At 41.9% G+C, this 12,653-nt stretch overlaps 1 protein-coding gene across 5 annotated transcripts in view; it reads right to left on the reverse strand.

Annotated features, from left to right (window-relative positions):
* Nucleotides 1-12,653, reverse strand: part of CRACD (capping protein inhibiting regulator of actin dynamics) — a 274,637-nt gene that overhangs the window by 137,932 nt on the left and 124,052 nt on the right. For all 5 annotated transcript variants that reach the window (XM_046656407.1, XM_046656408.1, XM_046656406.1 and 2 more), the window contains exon 2: nucleotides 11,934-12,082. The gene's annotated coding sequence lies outside the window, so the exon portion shown is untranslated. The remainder of the gene's footprint in view (nucleotides 1-11,933; nucleotides 12,083-12,653) is intronic.

The raw sequence follows: 12,653 nt of genomic DNA on the forward strand, positions 1-12,653 counted from the left end.
CATTCTCAAAGAGGTTGTTTATTAGGGGAAAAATATCCTGAATTGATAAACTAAGGCAAAAATAATTTTTTAAACATTTGAATTTATATAAGGTCAATTTTTATCTTCCTGTTTTACCAGATATAACACATTTCCATTCTAAGTTCTGTTTCTTTAGAAAAATTAAACTTCATGTGCTTTTCTTGCTTACACCCACAGTTCCTTTGGCACTCATCTTCCTATTGGTATAAGTAATCACCTAAATTGTCTTAATACCATAATGTCGTATATTTTTAATCTTTCTCACACTTCTTCAAGTACCAACCACATTTTTTCTTTTTTTTTTTTCTGCTGAGGAAGATTAGCCCTGAGCTAAGATCCGTTGCCAATCTTCCTCTTTTTTTTGTTTTTGTTTTTTGCTTGAGGAAGATTAGCCCCAAGCTAACATCTGTGCCAATCTTCCTCTACGTTATACGTGGGTCACCGCCACAGCATGGCTGACAAATGGTGTAGGTCTGCACCTGGGATCCAAACCTGCCAACCCAGGCTGCTGAAGCAGAGTGTGCCAAACTTAACCACTAAACCACGGGGCCAGACCCCAACCACATTTTTGAAGCATTCATTTCTTTGCATTTCTGTAAACTTTAAACTTTTGATCTTTGTAATTTGTATAGCTTTATCAGCTATTTCTTACAACATTTTGCCATGAAGCTTGCGTACATCTTTTTCCTACATATTTACAGCCATGTGTTGACTACACCCTTCTGTACACCTTGAAACTCCCATATCCTGGCACAGTGGCTATACTAAGCAAACTGCACATCCTCCCTGCTTCTCCATCACAGTATTAAGTATTTCCTTAAACTCAAAATATCCTTTACACGACCTGTTCCTTTCCAAAGTCTTCTTCTATTAAAGGAATCATATCATCCATGAAAAATCTCAAGTAGAAAGACAAAACTGAATAATTTTCTTACACCTTTCATCAACATTACAACTTAAGAGTCTCTTCCTTTAAAAATTCCTAAATTTATTACTTCCATCCCTCTCTTAACATTCTTGAATTTGTCGCTACAACAATGACCACAGACTCAGCATGAACGTCATGTCTCCATTTAGACTTAGCCAGATCTGTGTAGGAGGTTCGAACCACTGGAGGAGGTCAACTCACTTTCAGAGAACTATCCCGATTTCCTATGATTTTACTTCTCATTTTGCTTACCTGTGAAACATAAGCTATAACATTAATGGTTCCTTATTCAATTTTGATTCCTTTTATGTACCTCTTAGCTGCTTTCTTAGCTGAATTACTCTGTTAGTGCTAATCTTAAATCCATCACCACTGAAGAACTGGTTATTCTGAAGCTTTGCTACTTTTTTCTTTGTTATCACTGTCATATTGCTGTGAATGCCACAATATTGCTTTTGAATGCAATTTCCTGGGCCTGACTTACAAATGTCCTCTGTTGGATTGACCTGAAATCAGCTTCATGTTTTCTTTTATAGTATCTCTTGCCACTGTATCCTGTAAAGTATTGCCTGTGAATTTGTCTTCTACAGTCTACCCATCTGATCATGGAACGTTAGCAAAGAGTTTGGAAAATACATCAATATAGTTTACTATATATGAGAATGTATTTCTAATCATTTTGTGCCTACCCACGCTAACTTTACAGTGCTCATACTGGTATATTTTTCCATATATTTTACTTACTGGGTGCCCATGAAGCCCACAATATCAAACTATGCAAATCAGGGATAGAAAAAGAAGCGTAAGTCATAAATCTGTCCCTAGCAAATTGATAATCTCAACAGAGGCAGGATCAAGAATGCTCCAGTACTGGAATATGAAAAATAGAAACTCTTCCTCCTGATCTTCTAAATAAAACAAAGTAGCCCATAAGCATTCTTTGATTTAGTATTTGCCAATCTGATTATGTGCAAGTGCCTCCCTGAGATTATGTATACAACAGTGGGCATACAACAAGTAGCAATTTGCAATTTAGTTGAGGAATGAATGATTCTCACTCCTTAATATCAACATCCGAATCCCAATATACTTTTGTTGTTGTCTGCTCATAGTGCATACGTTTTTTGATGGAAAATTATATGCTATAGTGAAACGAACAATTTAGGAATGAAGAAAATTTCCAGCTATGTCCTCTGAAAATCTCAATAGCCTACTTCATAATATATTTTTTATTTTTCTTTTCTCATACATTCCTTCTCTTGTCAACTTCTTTTAAATAATTTCCTCCAAATGAATCAGTGCTGTGTTATGCAGGAAGGGACTAACTCGGCAATCATTTTACTTGGTGTTCAACAAACATGATGACAATATGCCAAACCATGTGCTAGGGCCTGGGGACACAAAGATGAATCAGACCCTGGCCCTGCCCTGGAGGAACTCACAGCCGTATGAGATAGTGTTGTTTGTGTGGAGTGAAGGGAGCCTGGTATTAATCAATCTTACGCCACTCCCCTTTAACGGCTGATACAATTCCATATGGAATTTCAAAGATCGTTTGTGCCTATATTTTGTAAGAAAATGTTCCCTTTTTTGAGACCAGGAAAAAGTCTTTTCATTCTATTTATTTGAAATCAAATATCTCCCTTGGTTTCCTCTGCATAGGACAATGTTTATGTTTTTTGAACCAAAGTCTTTTAAAACGTGACATATGTTAGACTTCAAGTCATTTTTCTATCCCTTCGTCATCTTTCTTTTCATCTCTCATCTCCTTTCTCTACTCCTCCTCACGGTCAACTTCTTCCCACAAGTCTTCACAACATTATTAACCTCCTCAGATACTATGTTTCCATTTTAACATTTGTATGATGCTCTACTTAGTGACTGCAGTATTGAATAGACGGTGCAGCAGTTTACTGGGCAGTGGGCGTGACATGCTTAAAACTAAGACTGCCAGCACAGTACACCTTCTTGAACAAACAGTAAACTCATTACAAAATGATGAGTTTTGCTCTTCTTTCAGTGTATAGTGGGGTCACATTTATATACAGTCATGTGTCACTTAATGAGGATATGTTCTGAGAAATGCATCACTAGGTGATTTCTGCATTGTGTGAACATCACGGAGTGCACTTACACAAACCTAGATGGTATAGCCTACTACACACCCAGACTATACGGTACTAATCTTATGAGACCATCATCGTATATGCGGTCCATGGTTGACTGAAATGTTGTTATACAGCACATGACTGTACAATTTAAAAGATCTTAAAAAAACTCTGACAGGAAAAAAATCCTACTGGGCAGTTCTATCATACGATTTGTCTGATGTATTGTGCAAACAAGGGCTATATATCTGGGATGGTGAGAGAAGACAGTTTAAGCAGATTCACGTACAAGATGGCCATTAGTGGTTTTTATTGTTATAACTGCTGAGGTTGCTATACAAAGAGATCACAGTTTGGGGCTGGCCTGGTGGCGTAGCGGTTGGGTTTGCACATTCTGCTTTGGCGGCCCAGGGTTCGCCGGTTTGGATCCAGGTACGGACATGGCACCCTTTGGCAAGCCATGCTGTGGTAGGCGTCCCACATATAAAGTAGAGGAAGATGGGCACGGATGTGAGCTCAGGGCCAGTCTTCCTCAGCAAAAAAGGAGGACTGGCAGCAGATGTTAGCTCAGGGCTGATCTTCCTCAAAAAAAGAAAAGAAAAAAAAAAAAGAGTTCACAGTTTAACCATGGTTGTGTATCACAGATGTGAATTTATTTTGTACCACAATTCAGAAATCATTTTCCCTTAGAAATAATGTTGTAAGTGGTGGTTGTGGTATTCCACGGATCTCTATTGAGGATGAAGGGCTTATTCCCCTAAGTACAGAAGAACACATGTCCTAGGGTAGGTAGAATAATGGTCCCGAGAGATGGCCACTTTCTAGTCCCCAGAACTGTGAATGTATACTTTTCCTGCCAAAGGCACTTTGCAGATGTGATTAAGTGAAGGATGTTGAGATGGGAAGATGATCCTGGATTTTCCAGGTAGGCCTCATGCAATCACAACCGTTCTTTTAAGAGGGAGGCAAAGGTGTCCAGAGTCACAGGAGGAGATGTGGTGACAGAAGCAGAAGTCAGAGAGAGAGAGAATGACTGGAAGATGATAGGCTGCTGGCTTTGAAGACAGAGGACAGCACCACAAGCCAGGGAAGGCAGGAGGCCTCTGGAAGCCAGAAAAGGCAAGGAAGGGGCCGCCCGGTGGGAAAGTGGTTAAGTTCGTGCACTCTGCTTCGGCGGCCCAGGGTTTCTGTGGTTCGAATCCTGGGCGCGGACATGGCACCACTCATCAGGCCATGCTGAGGTGGCATCCCACGTGCCACAACTAGAAGGACCCACAACTAAAAATGTACAACTATGTACAGCGGGACTTTGGGGAAAAAAAGGAAAAATAAAACCTTTAAAAAAAAAAACAAAAGAAAAGGCAAGGAAAAGGATTCTCCCCTCAAGCATCCAGAAGGAACACAGCCCTATTGCCTCGTTTTAGATTTCTGGGATGAGGGAGGAGAGAATGAGATACAAAGACATAAGAAGGCCGGCACAGGGGCACAGTGGTTAAGTGCACACATTCAGCTTTGGCGGCCCAGGGTTCGCCGGTTCAGATCCTGGGTGTGGACATGGCACCACTCAGAAGGCCATGCTATGGTAGGCATCCCACATATAAAGTAGAGGAAGATGGGCACAGATGTTAGCTCAGAGCCAGTCTTCCTCAGCAAAAAAGAGGAGGATTGGCAGCAGATGTTAGCTCAGGGCTAATCTTCCTCAAAAAAAAAAAAAAGACATAAGAAAAGTATCACTGACTCCAAGGAAATTATCATTTTTTAGCAGGGGATATAACATATTTACCAAAAATTATAGAGGAGGTAGAAAATGTCTGGTTCTGTGTGTGTGTATGGGAGGGCGGGGATAAGCTGCTGTGGCAATACAGAGGAAAAAAACAAATCACGTGTACAGAGTGGGGTGTCAGAGAATGAATTATGGAAGGGCTGGCATTTGAATTTCCCTTTAAGGACAGCTAGGCCAATGACAAGAGAGAAAGAGAGAGAGAAGAGGGAGGGCATTCTGAAGTGGCAGCATCAGGGTGAGCAGCCTTACCTCAAGCACTAAGTTTCTCCTAGATGAAGAAAACAGGACAAGCCTTGGTAAGCCACATCCTTATCTGTATGATAATCAGAATTATAAACCAGGACTCCATCTCTAGAAAATCCTTAAGTCCGACAAAAACACCAAAATTTATCACAAATAAATGAAAATAAAGTGATAGATGCTTTTATAATACCTAAGTATATATACCCAAATAATATAAAATTTAAGTTCTGTCTTAAATGTTGCTTTTGGGAGTATTTCTCTGCATGGAATAGATTTTCTGAGGTTTCTTAAAAATTACACCCAGTAAAGTCTCAACTGAAGATGCTTTTTCCTTTTCCTGGTAAATCTTCCAGGGGTAAGTATAGCTTTCTTCATCGTGCCTCGGACTTCTAAACTTCAGAATTAGTCTTCTATTTCAAAAAGTTTCAATGCCAATTCTGCGTGCCTGGATGTAACCAAAGACTTCGCCTTGATTGTAAACAGGAGAGGAGGATCATTTCTGTGCTGACGTTAGCTTCCTGTTTGGTGTCAATTTTAGTCTCCCTGGGAGCAGAAACCATCTCTGTCCTTTGTGAGGCTGGACTCCAGAGCTGTGCCTTTTCTGTGGGAAGTGTTCACTGTATGTCTGTTGAAATGGTGAAAGGATCATGGAAGTGGATCATGGCTCCACCTGAGCCAATTTAGAAAAGGAAATAAAATATTTTTTATTTATTTCAATAAGGAAAAGGAAGATTAAAATACGCAGGTGGCATTTTAGGCATTAAGGAATTCAATAGATTTTTTTTTTTGGTGGGGGCGGGGCTTTTAGCCTCTAGAATAAAGAAGGCTCATCACTTTCTGGAAAGGTGCGTATATGGTCCCAGAGCTGGATCCAAAGCTAGTGGAGAATCAAGCACTTCTTTTCTGGTTTCATTAAGGAAAGAAAGGGCAGGATTTAGAGGATCAAAGGGCCCCTCCCAGGAAACACTCTGTCGTAGCTGTGACCTCTGGAGATTGTGGCCCCCCGTTTGCCCGGCAAACACCTCCTCATCTTTCAAGACAGATCAAATGGCTCCTCCCGGAGGCCCTCTGGCTCCCTTTGGCAGTTGTTTACTCTGCCCTTTGTGCTTCTCAGCATTCTGTGCAAAACTCTCTCAAATATCACTAATCACATTTTATCCGGTTACCTGTTTACATATCTGAATTCAATTCAATAAAGTTTTGCCAGGGCAATGCTGGATTCAGTGGCTCCAAGGCAGGCAGGACTCTGACCTTTAGAAGCTACTTCCTACTATGGGAAACAGACAAGGATACAACTACTTACAGGTGTCTGTAACAGCAGGAGAACGTAAAGCAGCAGAGATAACAGGAAGGAGGGAGGGACCATGAACTCCTGGATGGCAGGGTCTTAGTTCACAGCCTTAGCCCTTAGCACAGTGTCTGGCACAAAACAAGTTCCATACACATTAATGGAGGGTGGGACGGAGGGAGACATGAGAGGAGGAGGGAGGGAGGGAGAGAAGGGAACGGAATCAACAAAAAAGCCCCCACCTGTCACTCGGCTATATGCCGACAAAGCCATTAGTTACTCTAAAGGTGGTATTTTCAAGCTCCTAGAAGAGAGATTCTTGGAGCAGATAGCTGATGATTCAGTCAGACCTAGCACATAATACGGTACATGATAATCACCATTTGAGAGAGACAAGTCATAATTTGTCCTGTATTTAACTGTCATCCCACAGGGCATGCTAATAACTCTCAGGAGGTCTGTGGAAAAGAGACTTACAGAGGCTGCATTCACTGAACCACTAGCCCTACACCCATTTAATTCTTGGGTTCTGCATTATTAGACCAGCAGACTCTTTTGCTCCTGCAAAAGGATTTATCTAGAAGGTTGGTCCCCTCAGCACCTTGTTTGCCATTCAGTTCCCCATTTCTCTGCCAGCTTCATCTGTGCAACTTATCTTGGGTTACGTCTGGCAGATGGAGAGAGGAATCTCATTTCAAGCCTCTGCTGCCTGCATCCCGGAGCCCTTCCTGAACAGCCCCTGTTTCACCGGGGAGAGAAGGGAGGAGGGAGGACGACTGGCCTCCCCAGAGAAGAGAGTGTAAAGTATTTCTCAAATTTTCATCTTCAACGGCTGGTATCCATTTAACTCCCCGGGGGGAGACTCTGCTTGGTTGCCTCGGCTAGCAATATGATCTCTATCTACCCCAATGCCAAGATATCAATTACAGGTGCATCTGGATGACGGGATAAATGGGTGTTCAGACCACTAGACAATGACATAAATTGCAGATGGGGGGGAAAGGATGTCGAAGGGGATTGAGCCTCAGGATAGAAGGAAAATAGGTAAAGTCGAATTCCTCATATGCTTGCAAACTCAGTAACTTTATTCTAAACTCCTATTTGTCTCATGAAGAGAAATCCACCAGCAACTGAACTGGAGCAGGTATTCCTGAAGAGGTTTGCTTCTGGGAGGTCCTAATTAGAGTGATGGTAACACTCTGGCGGCACCCGAGCGCTCCCAGCATAGTGATCAGAGAAGATGGAAAAAATAAATGTAATTAAAAATAAACGTTCTATCAGACACAGAAAGTCACATGTTGTGTGATTCCATTTATACGAAATAGCCAGAAAAGGTAAATCCATGGAGAGAGAAAGCAGGTTGGTGGTTGCCAGGGGTTGAGAGGAGGAAGAAATGGGGAGTAACTGTCAAGCGGGTATGGTGTGTAATTTAGGGATGATGAAAATGTTTGCGGACAAGATAGAGGCAGTGGTTATACAACACCGTGAAAGTACTTAATGCCACTGAATTGTTCACTTTAAAATGGTTAATATTATGTTATATGAATTTCATCTGAATAAATAATTATTTTATAATAAAATGTTTTATAATTAAAAGACTCAACATTGCTCAACAATCTACCTACTGGGAAAAAAGGAGGATTTTATTCCCATTCCACAGAGATAAGAGCGATTAAATAGGTCTCTGAGTTCTAATATTTGTCACCTTCTGGCCTTTCTTGTGAAAAGCCTAGTGTCTTCCCAGAATGTCTGTAGCCAGGAAGTAATTCTAATCAATGCCCCCTGACCTGCTGGCCCTTCACAGTCTGCAGCAGCAGCAGCAGTAAGAGTAACAGCTGTTTATCTGCAGTTGCAAAGTACCGGCTAGACGATCAAAAGTCGATGGGGTGCACCTGTGTTTACCAGACTCTGAGACCGCCCCCCCCAACCCCCAACCCCCAACCAGACCCATGGGACTGAGCTGCATTCTGGGGAGTGGCCTTTTGTGGTGGTGACATCAGACAAAGACTGTGGGTCACTTTAATTCAGTAGAAAAAGACGAAGACCTTGCTCTTTCCACACATGTTCAGGATCAAAGAAAATCGATTTTAACAAAGAGTAGAACCAGCTTTGGAAGAGAGGCAGCGTTCTTTTCTTCCTTTTGATACTAAGAAGAACACATGGTCCCACACACAGACCCAAAGCAGTCAGTTGTTAAGTGCAAAGAGAAGCCCAAGAACTTAGGGGGAATAAAAACATACTGAGAACAGAGGTAAAAAGGGACCTTGAAAGGAAACTAAAAGACTATGTAACAACAACAAAAAATGGCTAACAACCATATTTAGCAAAAGCAGATAGGGGACCACTTGGTCTTACACAACACATTCCCCCTTTCAGCCCCACACTGGGCAGTCAGGGCCGTGGACACACAGGCCTCCCGAACCCCCACCCAACCAACTTTCTGAACCATTTCATCTGTCTAACTCTACTTCTTTTTTTTTTTTGAAGAAGATGATCAGCCCTGAGCTAACATCTGCCACCAACTCTCCTCTTTTTGCTGAGGAAGACTGGTCCTGAGCTAACATCTGTGCCCATCTTCCTCTACTTTATATGTGGGACACCTGCCACAAGCATGGCTTGATGAGCAGTGTGTAGGTCCACACCTGGGATCTGAACCAGCGAACCCTGGGCAGGGGAGCACGCAAAGTTAACTGCTACGCCACCAGGCCAGTCCCCCCCCGACTCCAACTCTACTGTGTGATATAGGTCTGATCTTTCTGGTTTTGACCCTATGACAATTTTTTCCAACCAGAACTTTGTCTCGCCTCCCAGACTTAATGCTTGGCTTTGAGCATTTGCTTTCCTTGACCAAGATTTAGACAATCTTCTGGGACTCCTGACTCCGGTGGATTCATCCATGTTCAGCCTGGCCCAGGGATGTCACTCCTCACTATGACTCAGGGAAAAGTGTTCTGTTCTGTTTTGGTGTCTCTTCCTTTTCTCAGATGTATCCCTCAAGACTAAGCCTAAAAATAAGGCTCTAGTGTTGATTTCAGGCTCACAAATGGCTAGACAAGCTTCACATTAAGAAGGAATTTTTAAATATAATGAGAAAGCAAAACACATTAAATGCTTTCAAAGTCCTCTAATTCCATTGCAATACGCCAACTGACTCAAGAGCCATATTTTTTTTTCCCATGTTGTGTGAGAAAAAAACATGTGGTCCTGTCACAAGATGTTCTACACGTCACAGAAATTGCAGTATTATTTTTTTGGAAGAATTCCTGAAAAAGAGAAAAAGCATCTGTTTCCTGTGTTTGTCATGCTACAGAACGAAATGCAAAATGGACGGTGGGTTACAGAGGGGGCATCTATTTTTCCCTTGGATAGGAATGCTGAGATAGAGCATGAACTTGGAGCCATCCTGGGGTTAAGTAGTATGGACGGGGACTGTGATGTTGTACGTGTGCAATTCTTGTCCTGAGCCAGGGCAATTCCCGGTCACCTCCATCGTCACCTCACTGCCACAGGGGTGCAGGAGTGCCATGGTACAACCGCACTGACCTGGCTTCTGCTTACTGACTCTGACCTTGGGCAAGTCCTTTAAGCTTTTGGAGCCTGTGTCTCCACTTGTAAGAGGGGAATAGTAATACCTATTGTTTATTATTAAGGCAGCTGTTAGGGTTGAACTGCATCCTCCAAAAAGATATACTGAATTCCTAACCCCTAGTACCTCCGAAGGTGACCTTATTTGGAAATAGGGTCATTGCACTGTAATAAGTTAAGATGAGGTCATCCTGGAGTAGGGTGGGCCCTTTATCCAATGTGTCTGGTATCCTTCTGAGAGGGAAAATGGCCATGCGAAGACACAAACACACAAGGAGAACACCATGTGGCTATGGAGGCGGAGACTGGAGTGATGCAGCTGCAAGCCAAGGAACGTGAACGGCGGCCGGCCCCCACCTGAAGCCAGGAGGAGGCAAGGAAAGGTTCTCCGCAACGCGTCTCCGAGGGAGCATGGCCCTGCCCCGCTTCTGGACTTGCAGCCTGCAGAGCTCGAAGACAATAAAGTGGTGTTGCTTTAAACCACCCAGTTTGTGGTAGTTTGTTACAGCAACCCTCAGAAACTAAAACAGTGGTGGAGGAATAATTTATTTATTGTGTGTGTGTGTTTTAATTGCAGAGGAAACACATTTAGAATAAACCAGGTAGGCAAGAAGAAAACAAGGTAACTTTTCTTATGTATCTAAACCAAGGAAATGACATTATTTCCCCCGGCGCTGACGTTGCCTATCTAAACTCACCTCCCCACTCACTCTGCTCCACCTCACTGGCCTCCTGGCTGTGTGTGGAATGCCCCACCATGTTCCCTCCTTAGGACCCTGGCATCGGTTGCTTCCTCTGCCTGGAACACACCAGGGCTAACCCCTGACTTCCTGTCTTTCCTCCATGAGACCGGCCCTGGCCGCTCCATTTAACACTGCAATTTGTACTTCCGCCCACCCAGCACTCCCAATTCCCCTGACTCGGCCCTACTTTTTCTTTTTTCCATATTCTTATCGGCTTCTAATATCCTAGTAATTTATTTATTTCTATATCACGTGCATTATTTGTTATCTGTCGCCCTCCCTGCTAGAACACAAGCTCCATGAGGTGAGGGATCTTTGTCTGTTTTGTTCACTGACGTGAACAAGCATCCAGAACAGTACCTACTTTATAATAAGTGCTCAACAGACTGTTTTTAAGAATCCATTTATTTTTAATTAACCACTTCACAATTACAGAAGCTGTACACGCGCATTGTAAAACATTAAAAAAAAATTTAAAACTTCAAGTTCCTACCATCCAATGATATCTCCCAAATTATGATAAACCAGAATGATTTTTATCTTCTTTTAAGTGACTCCCTAAGGAATTCTGTCTCTTGAGGAAAAACGTCATAGTAGGGATAACACCCACCTTACAAGGCTTAGTAAGTGGATTGAAAGAAATAATGTATTCAAATCCTTAACATAATGCTTGCCATAACAACAAATACAGGTAGTTGTTATTTTCTTTTCTTTGATCTTATCTTTAGCTTCTGTCCTTTCCCCCAACTTCCAAAAAGCAGGTAACAGATACCTGCAGCCAAAAGAATGTTATGATGTTGTTCTTACAGGGGGGCAAGTGGGGAATGCTGTCCACTCCAACACTCAAGACTAAGTCCCCAAATCACAGTACTAGGCTCTGTGATCCAAAAACACCATGAGACAGAAGGTCACTAACTATTCCACAGGATTTCATAACAGCAACAAAACAATAAACAATGATAATTACATTTTTATATTACACTTTCCCATTTGCAAAGCATTTTTACATGACATTTTCTTTTATAGATGAAAGAACTGGGGCTCAGAGAATTTAAGAGATTTGTCCAAATTTACTCAGTTGGTAAGAAGATAATCAATGACAGGATCTTTTAACTTGATATTTAGCAAAAAATGCACTATCAATGTCTAGAGTCCCACTCACAATAAATGAAATCTTCCTTAGTATTTTCTCCAAAAGCTACTTCCTTCCCCATCCTCTAAACAAATGACTTACCTGTCGTGATAGCCACACGTCCTTTCCTTGTTGGATGGCTCTCCACCAAAATTTCCTTCTTGTAAAAAGGAGAATTCACCTTCAGTGGTAAGTGTGTCAGGAAATGGGGTACATTGTCAAGACAGCCAGGGAATCACTGCTCTTGCGAACTGTTGAGAAAAAACAAAACATCAAGAGCTTTATATCTTCAATCCTCTCTGGGAACGCCTTCAAAATGAATCTCCTTTCCATTCCTTGGCAGAAATCAGTACAAAAGAGTTTTTTGCTGAGGTATCCAATTTGATTTAATAATATTAAATTTGAATTCCTTAGCCTAAAATTATTCTAGGGGCTTAAAAGCATTTATCATAAACTGTTCCCACTTTTGAAGGAGGTGAAAGAATCCTATCCACAAATTTGAGGCTCCCACGCTTCTTACATACGGAATTCTCATATTTATTCTTCATGGTAGTTTAGCTAAAATTCAAGGAGCTAAAGACACAAATTCAACCTAGCAGAGAAGTGAAGGCAGTATTCATTAGATTACTTCATTCCTCCCCCAGAGGTAGTGAAGGCACCTTTTTATTCAAATACCAATCACAGAGTTAATTAGGTCGATGGGCTTCCTGTGGGTAGGGCAAGCACAATCCCTTCTAAACATGCTGGAAGAAAAACTGTGACACGATGACTCTAGCTTTTAACTGGAATGGAGATGGGAAACATCCAGAAAACAACCCCAGA

Source organism: Equus quagga, chromosome 3 (assembly GCF_021613505.1).
Source record: "Equus quagga isolate Etosha38 chromosome 3, UCLA_HA_Equagga_1.0, whole genome shotgun sequence".
Lineage (NCBI taxonomy): Eukaryota > Metazoa > Chordata > Mammalia > Perissodactyla > Equidae > Equus > Equus quagga.